The sequence below is a fragment of the Pundamilia nyererei genome, unplaced genomic scaffold, assembly GCF_000239375.1.
Source record: "Pundamilia nyererei isolate P.nyererei 1_Seehausen unplaced genomic scaffold, PunNye1.0 scaffold00030, whole genome shotgun sequence".
In the NCBI taxonomy this organism is placed as follows: Eukaryota; Metazoa; Chordata; class Actinopteri; order Cichliformes; family Cichlidae; genus Pundamilia; species Pundamilia nyererei.
This window is the reverse complement of record NW_005187431.1, coordinates 1,019,698-1,028,858: the sequence shown is the minus strand read 5'-3', so window position 1 is coordinate 1,028,858 and position 9,161 is coordinate 1,019,698. Positions and strand designations below refer to the sequence as shown.

The window sequence follows — 9,161 nt, the reverse complement described above, 5'->3', positions numbered from 1 at the left end:
TACAAAACAGCACAAGAGAAGGAGGATTTAGTGTTTGTGTTATTACGAGTGCTAAACAAGAAGAGTTTCCAGATGGTACAGTGGACACATGTGTGACTCCTGTGATTTCAGCTTAACGAGTGAACCGTCAGCTCGTTCAAACACACGTTAAAGTCCGTTTGGCTCGACACCACCGAACAGAGGCAGCGATATAACAAAGCTAACATTAACAGTGCAGTGAATCCTGCTTGTGCCGTGATATTCAGGACTGCAAACCGAGCAGCATCACTGACTTTCAGCTTGTTGTGTTTGTGGATATATGACTGACTTTAATTATCCACAGAATCATCAGATTCTCTGTAAGATTAAGGTCGACTATTGAACGGCGTATATTTTGAAGTAAAGGCTTTAAAACCAAGTTAGTACAAACATCGCTAATGTCACATAACTTTCCCGACATGTGGCCAACAGTAATGTTTTAATGTTCTTCGTTATTAAACATTCGCACATAAATAAGTGACATCATATTCAGTACTTACTTTTGACAGTTCACTCTTCGGACGCTGCTGTCTGCCGTATTTTGTGGCAAAATTATCCACACCCACCGCCGCACTATGTATTGTGGGATATATGGGACCGCGAAGCGTGCACCGGACCACGCTTGATATTTGGGGAAATCGACGGCGCATTTGGAGTATGCATTTGAAGTACACTTTGAATTGGGACAGCCGTCGTCGCGTGGCGGTGACGTAATCGCACTCAAGTACTTCAAGCGTGCGGTCTCTTAATTGGGACACAGCGACCTTATGTGTTTTAGCTAGCAAAGCGGCGTGGCTGATGTGGAGTGAAGCCACGTTAATGACAATGTGTACAACCATTGGAGATGTGAGCAGGAGAGACGGAACAATTGACGGAAAAAGTGTGGACTTTATACCAGTTTTTAAATTGTGTTGATAGGCCATTTAAAACCAGAGTTATGATAAAAATATCTGCAATGTTTAGTTTTCTTCCTGAAGACTATCGTTGTTTATATTTACTGTGGGAAGAAATGGTAAAAACAGCGTTTTATAAGGAAAATGCTCGAAAGCACTCTCCGCCTGTGAGCAAAACCAAAACCAAAAAAACCCCCACCCTTTCCTATTGGTCGAAAAATGTACCACGTCGACCAATCAAAAAATGATATGGCAACATGGCATTTAGTTGTTTAGGAAGGGGGAAAGTTTTAGGAGTGATGGCGGTGTTTTGAGATGTGAGAGATTTGTGACGTTTAGCACAAATCTTGTGTAGTTAGTGTGTAGTGTAGTCAATAGTTTTGTTGTGTGTGTCAGAACAACGAGGTGACTGCTGAATGTTACAGGTGTTACAGGAGTGATACATCTCCTGTTGTCAGGCCTGCAGGTATCAGGCTGTTGTTGTCCTTTATCTCATAGTGGACAGAAATTGTTTTTTGGAGTGGCACAAATGATTCGTGTGGCATCAAATTTGATGCAGAACAGCTGATTGTTCTGTAAATAGTTTGAAATATTTATTTTTTTTTTATTTTTTTTTAAAACACCTTGGCTGCATTTTTAGGTAAACAGCTGCAAGAAACTTTGTTGTTTGCAAAACTCAGTTACTTTTTTTGAAGAACTATATAATTAATTGCCCAACATTGATCATTATTTACTGTATTTTGTGCACACTGTGCACACGTCTGCTGTTGCTCACAGTGGTACATGGGACCGCTCAGGGAGTTTGTGTGTTCGCTCAGACACATGAAAAATTAGAGGGAACATTGGTTCCAACCCTCACTGTTTTCATCCGATTTACAGATGGATGACGACTCCATTTTTAATACAAGTCAGAAGAGAGAATATTCTGTTCCCCCACCTTTGCCCTTGAGCTGTAACAGCGAACCCTCCGAACTCAATCAAATACGAATAATGTTTACGGTGCCGCATATGAACTAGTGCTTTAGAAAAGTCAGTTAAGTAATTGTCTGGAGTTAGAAGCAAAAATCCTTGTGCCACCTTTTAACCTTTTATTTGAACTCAGATCGTCTTAAGGCACAGCGAATACCAAACCATTCTCCAGATCAAATCATGGACGCTGGCAGTTCCATTTAAAGAGCAGCGTCACTACCGAACCCCCAGTGAGTCCATTGGAAACAACTACAGGCCCTGGGCTAAGGATCTGAAAATTAATCAGCTCCAGCGCAGACGACACACTCTCCATCAATCCTTGGCAAAACCAGCGGGGTCTTGTATCCTTTTGAGCTTGTCTCGCTGTGGGATTAAAAAGGGAAGGCTTTGTAAAGCGATGTGAGACTGCAGTATTCTTTGATTTGCTATCTGATAATTTAGTACTTCTTAAGACTTGCCTGAGAAACTTCACTTCAGCATATATTTTTGATCTTAATGAGGCTTTTAGCACTAACACCACCTGGAAAGAGAAAAGCAATAACCCCAAGGAGCAGGTAATTATACATTTAAGCAAACAAATGACATCAGTAACTTAACTTTAAGGTGTTCTTCTTCTTAAAACACTTGATCTAATTCACTCACCCTTTCATAGGGATGCATCTCCTCATGTATCATTTCAGGTCCAGGTCTAGAAGCTTGCCCAGACCCAGCAGGCGACCTATGAGTCCTGAAGAGCAGCTGGACACAATGCTTGAGCAAGAGAAGATGATCAGGGCCACTCAGGCAGAACCTAATGACACAGACCTGGAAGCAAGTATCACTTAATTTAGTGTGTAATTAGTCAGACGCTGATTTAAACCCCTTTTTTTTTAAACACATGTATGACCTTGACTTTGCTGTCACAGAGGTAAATATACTACATCAACACTGTTCCCAGCTCAGTGTTGGCCCCCCAGCCCTGCCAGCAGAGGATCAACATCGTGCAGCTGCTGTCTCCCAACACTAAGGATAGTAAACCCCTCCAGAGTTGAGTGCTGCCATGGAAGAGGAAGTCAAAAGAGATTATTACTTCAGCTTGAAAAGCGTAGGTACTAAACAGTGATAGTAATCCTTAGTGATTGCACACATCTCCACTGTTAGCATTTGTTCTATAATTAAACAGACAAAAACTAATGATTCTTTCATGATCATTTGACCAGTGAACTACATTCTCATGGACCCATTTGAACGTCATCGATTATCCATATGCAGTGTCCCTCAGCTTTTTCCCCAGGAGGTTTTTTCGTGCAGTGTCCTGGGCAACCAGCTACAGGGATGTTAAGTTGTGGCAAAGACAGCATCTCTTTGCTGTCACTCATATTATGCTCCTACTGCAGGAGGTGTGGCTAAGCAGGTAATGTGTTCTTCCTGTTCACTTAGATTATGCTGTTTTATTTGCAGTGCATGGGATATTTTCAGTGAAGTATTTCACTTGTAAATTGTCATACTGAGCACACAGGAAACAACCTCATGCCTCCCCCACAGCTAATTCAGCTCAGTTTCTAAGATGTAAAGCTAAAATGTTATGCCAGATACAAAGAGAAACAGCATGAGTATTGTGGTGTGAAGCTGAATTTCTGTACTAGGTTGTATTAATTAACTGCCTGAACCAATTAAAAGTGTAACTTTTAAAGTGTGAAATGCAAGTCATTATCTTTGATCTCCTTTCAGCTTTTCTTCCTTGAGGTTTATCAAGCTGGAGGACCTTTTTCTCCTCCAACCTCCCCCTCCTACCATCTGAGTTTGAAGTTTGTCCAGAGACAGTGCCAAAGTACAAGAGACGAACTGATTCAAAAGTGAGTATTGCCAATTTAACAGACTGCCTCAAAACAGGCAGCCTGTCACTGAAACTTGTATGCTAATGTCCACACTTAATAACTGTAGTGTAGCTTTACGCTGGCATAGAGCTGCAGTATGTGCCCAGGCAAATCCAATTGTAGGTGCTGGCTCATGTTTCAACCCTGTCCATTCTGTAAGGCCCATGTCAGACTCCTTTTCAGGGATCGCTTACAGTGCCACCTTTTGGGATTCCATCAATACCTTTGTATGTCTGTTGTATTTCAGGTTAGACCATTTAGCAGTCCTCTGGGATTTCTATCTAGAACACTGAAATATAAGCCATTGTAATCTGTAGAAATTAGCATGTGTATGTTAATTCCTGTATGCATAACTCCTACCTGCATGGTTACCTTACCTTTAAATAATGTGCTCAAAGGAAGAATGTTATCAATAATGTATTTTGCACATGTGTTCCTCAAAACACCAATAATGACTGACACAAATAAACAAGTCAGTGGCTTTTACTACATGTGGACTTAGGTTAGACAAAGCATACACTTCCACTCTGTTCTGTGCATTGATGAGCTGTGCCTTTTCCATGTCCAGGCATTCAGAATGGAACCAGCGGTTACAGTTATCACACTGAATCTGTGAACAACAAATACATGAGTTTTCATAAAGACATAAAGTAAATAAGTACATAAATAAAATAATTTGAATCAGAAGCAAATATGTCATCCTAGACAACAAAACTATTTTTAAAACATTGTACCCAGTCAGTGATGGAGGGTCCTGGATTGGGTGGTTTCACTGTTGCACACATGACACAGTTGTCACTGTTGAATACTAATACATGGAAAAATATACATATATGTTAGTGTTCAGCAGTTTGACACGAATAAATAAATGAAACTTAAAGATGTTACACACCTGAGGCCTCAAGTATTGTCTGCGGCAATGTCCTTTGTGCCTGGCCATCTCTTTTTTAGTTGTCAAAATGTAATTTCAGGTTTCTTTGGGAATGCGTCCATTACAAACAAACAAACAAACAAAAATAGAATTAAAGTGAAAATATCAGTACAGCAGGTACAGTTTCTGTTGCATGATAAAAGTTACACACAAAATGATCCTTCTCTTCTTTTTCATGAATCAGACAGACACATGAATGAATCTCAACATGTTTTTGAAGCTGTGTGAGAATGCCCTGTGATCTATATTATGTTACATGAAGTTAAAATACATATGTTCTTTTAAATCTACAAATTGTGCTAATGTCTTTCTCCTTAAGCATTGTAAGGGTATTTTTATCTTTGGAAATTGCTTGTGTCTAGTTTGGAAATACTTGTTTAAATAACTGATAACCATGGATTTTATTACCCTTTCATCTCCAACCATATGTTCAAATATAGAAACAGATGTCCTCCATAAACAGGTGAATGCCCTATTCAGATACTTATCCTTTGTAATTCATGTAAGATGACTGTTTTCTAACAATTCTTTATTCATCTTTAGTGCAGTTTATTAAGCTACAAATTAAAAAAAAAAAATTATGTTAGAGGGCAGTCTGTGTCACGCAGTTCGAAAGCACCTTTAGATAAAGGCCCTTGGTCCTGTCACTTTTCTAATGACATCACAGAATACCTAATATTTTGTTATAATAATAAAGACGTAAATAATGCATAATTACCAGAATCTTTGGGCTACCCGGTCAGACTCTTCCTGCTCCAAAGACTTTCTTGAAGGATCGACCAAATACAGAGAGCTGTCATTGCAGTTATGTACTGTGATAGATCTAGTTTTTAAAATTACATAAATTATGAACACTGTTAATGGAAAAAAAAAATTTAGTGTAACAAAAATGTTGCTAGTACTAACCAGACTTCTCGTGTATATTTCCAATGTGTACAAATGATACAATGGCTTTGTAGTTGTCAAAGTTCACCTGTGACACATTAGAAATTCATAACAAATCTGCAGAAATACTTTTTCCATTTATTTAAAAACATTACAAAATTTCCAAAATCAGAAATCTCTAATATATGAAATAAAAATTTACCTTGGACAAACTTTGTCTCCTGATGATTTCTATCGCTCCAAAGATCACAAAATAAAATTTTGTGATCTTTTATCTGCCCCAGCTTTAACATTATGCAATAATTTTGTTTTGTTTTTAATACTAGGAGTACATACATCTCCTGCAAGCCAGCTGTGTGACGTATGATGAAGTCGTTACCTCTAATTTGAGACAGGACCACAAAGACAACTTCTGTTTCATGGTGTTTCCACAAATATGTGAGCTGTGAGTCAACAACAGAATAGTAATTTGTTATAAGTTCAAAAACTCATTCTTCTGAGAACATTCATTGTACCGTAATAGATTACAATGGTTTTAAATGTAATTTTTCAAAAAAAGTACATCATGCAACAACAACAAAATCTCTCCAGATTTTACATGATTACATAAATAAAGTCCAATAATTGAAATGCGTTTTATTTGTGATGTTAAACAAAATTCAGAAATTCATACTTGTCTCAGTTACTCTTGTTCTTGTAAAACACTTTATTAATGCTGATATATTACACATATTTGTGGGGTGTGTTTGATTAGAAATCATAACAGCTGAAAAAAACCCCAGTTTGAATCTTTTTAATGACTGCTACTTTTTGTGGACTAATTTATCATTTTATTTTACTTTAGCAGTGGATATCATGCGCACTGTTGGGGTCATTCTGCAGACATGGGCCTACCAAATGAATAAGCTTCATGCAAGGTAGTTTCCCTGCTTACCGCTACTTGTCCTGTCTTTAATTTGCCATTTTTGGCAAAGAAGACCTTGCTCTCTGCTTTGATATTACATCCACCAGTGGCAAATAGTGCCTTTGTAAGTCTGCCCATGTGAGAAAGAGTTCAATTAGCAGCATTCACAATTGCAGCCATTTCGAAGGCACTGAAATCTCCTTTCCAAAATGTGACTGACGCTTTCTCAGCCATGTATGTTGCAGTTTTCTGGCAAACAGCTACTTGTTCCTGGCTTTCATCCTACAAAGACAGACATGTGACAATCATCAGACTCATGTACGATAATAACACACAACGGTAGACATAAAATAAACGTAAAATACCTGGTTTTAGACAATATCATGTTGTTTGAGCTGTTCCTGTTCCAAGGTTTTGACAGGAACCGTGGGAGTCGTGTCTTTCTCTGTTAACAAATAACATTTTTGAATGACTTCTTTTGTTTATTTTATAGAACGACGAAAGGATAATTGTGAGCTTAAAGAATTGAAAGTCTGGTTGTCATTTAATTCTTGAAATTAACGGAACATTAAAACATACCTCAGTTTTCTCTTTTTTCAGTGGCAAGCCTGTCACTAATGGTGACACGTACACACTGTCATGGCTGGCAGACCGTGGGGATGTGGGGAAATCAGGACCCACAATGCAGGACTCTGGTGCAGAAAACAGTGCGTTTATTGACAGTGCTGTGAATATTACACAATAGATCCCCGTGCGCTCCCCTGACTCCCTTGTCGTGTCTTTCTACACCCGAAGTCCGTGCTCTGTATTTTCAGCTCCCGTGTGTCCGCACACCCCGTGCTTGCTGCCCTCTCGTTTCCATGCTCTGCCTGGGGGGGAAATAACAGAGGCAGCTGTCAGGATACACAACTACAGCTTGCATACACTCAAAAGACTTTGCTCAGTAAGACAACTGACATGCCGTCTCACACAACGATCGCACATCAGTAGGAGCTCAATCACACCCTTAAATAGCTCCCCTGACAAGGCTGATCAGCTGCAGGTGCGTGGCATCATCTTCAGGTGTGGCCAGCCACCTGGCAGGGCCACACCCACGAGAAGGTGATTTACCAGACCTGAAATACATTTCGGCATAAAAGAGGTTTCGTTCACCCTCACAGTCCAGTGTTGCACTGTCAACAATTTCCTGGAAATGGGTCTTCAAGGGGGCGTTCTGAACATCAGTCTGTAAAACTTATATATATTCAGTAATATCTCAAAGAAAAATAAAATAAAATAAAATTCTTACTTTCATGCAATGTTAAATTCATTAAAGTATGTACATATGAAAGCATGTTTTCATAATTATTTCATTTTTTAACAGATTATTGAGTTTTAAAAATACATTGTTATTTTTAATAATATAAAGTAATGAATTGTTATGGGACAGAGACAAATAAACACTTATTACTAATATTACTTTACTAATAAATATAAGTTAACTTTGTAGTCCTCAGCAATCACAGTCTTTTCATCCACATCTAGGGTCCCCCTTTTTTGCATAAGGAGTTTCAGGTTGTTGTAATGCTTTGTTATATTCTTTCCATTACAAGGACTGCGAAACACTACTGCTGCACTATGGACAACCTCATCCATGTCTTTTAAGTTAGCACAACATGCAAGCAGCCCAAATAGATGCATTCCAAGCCTGTAGTTCTCTGGAATGCTGGGGAAAGAAATAAATGGAATCACTGTTAGTAGTACCTTTAAATTAGAAATGTTATATTCTCAAAGAATTATTGATGTAAATGTGCATACTGTTTTTTACAAAGGTCCTTGGCATTTTTTATGACGTGGCTCAAATACCGATGAAGAATGGGAACGTTGAATGTCTGTGATGAATGTTTGCCAGTGAGCAAGAGAAAGTTCTTCTGCAGCAGATCCTCACAACTTGTTCTGCAGAATGTGATGGAAATGGATCAGAGGAGTCCTAGTGATCCATCACACATGAACATGACAGGCCTTTTGTAGGCCCGATTTACAAAAGCTCTCACCAGATCTGTTTGAAAGGCCTGCAAGAAGTATGTTACAGAGGCTGTAATATGGTCACACATGACATATGTAGCAACAGGAAGAGGAGGTGCACCTTTGGATGGGTTTCTGACAACCAACTCATACACATAGCATGGTGGCATTCCAGCACTTTCTTTTCTTACTATAGTGGCATCAAAGTACACAATGTCTTCTTTGCATTGCTGATACAAACTGACAAGGTTTTTTTTTTGACCACTTATCCAGGATGTACTGTCACAGTTGGGACAGGCTTGAGCAACCCCTTTACCTTATATTGGATAAGCAGCTAAGAAAATGGACAAATTGACACAAATATAATTTGCGGATACAAAAAAGTATCAAATATATTTATATGTTAATACAATTAGAACAATAGAATCTAAATATATGATCTAAAAAGAAAGCATTCTCTTACGAAAGAAGGAAAGTCAACATCTGATTGTAAAGAATTAAAAACAGTGTATCTATTAATTACAGTGTCATCAGTTCACTGTGTTTCCGGATTCTTCTTTCTGTCTAATGATGAGCTCCTGGAGATTCTGCCACAGACCAAAGACCCCCTGTGTGTCCAACCCCACCTGAAGAAGTGTTTTAAAGGCATTGCAAAGCTGGAATTTACTGAGGACATGGCGATTACTGGCAAAATATCAACT

General features: G+C 38.7%; 1 pseudogene; it reads left to right on the top strand.

The window, feature by feature from the left end:
• The first annotated feature begins 1,901 nt into the window (after positions 1–1,901).
• The window catches only part of LOC102197261 (dynein heavy chain 3, axonemal-like), a 19,358-nt pseudogene continuing 12,098 nt past the window's right edge, over positions 1,902–9,161 (top strand).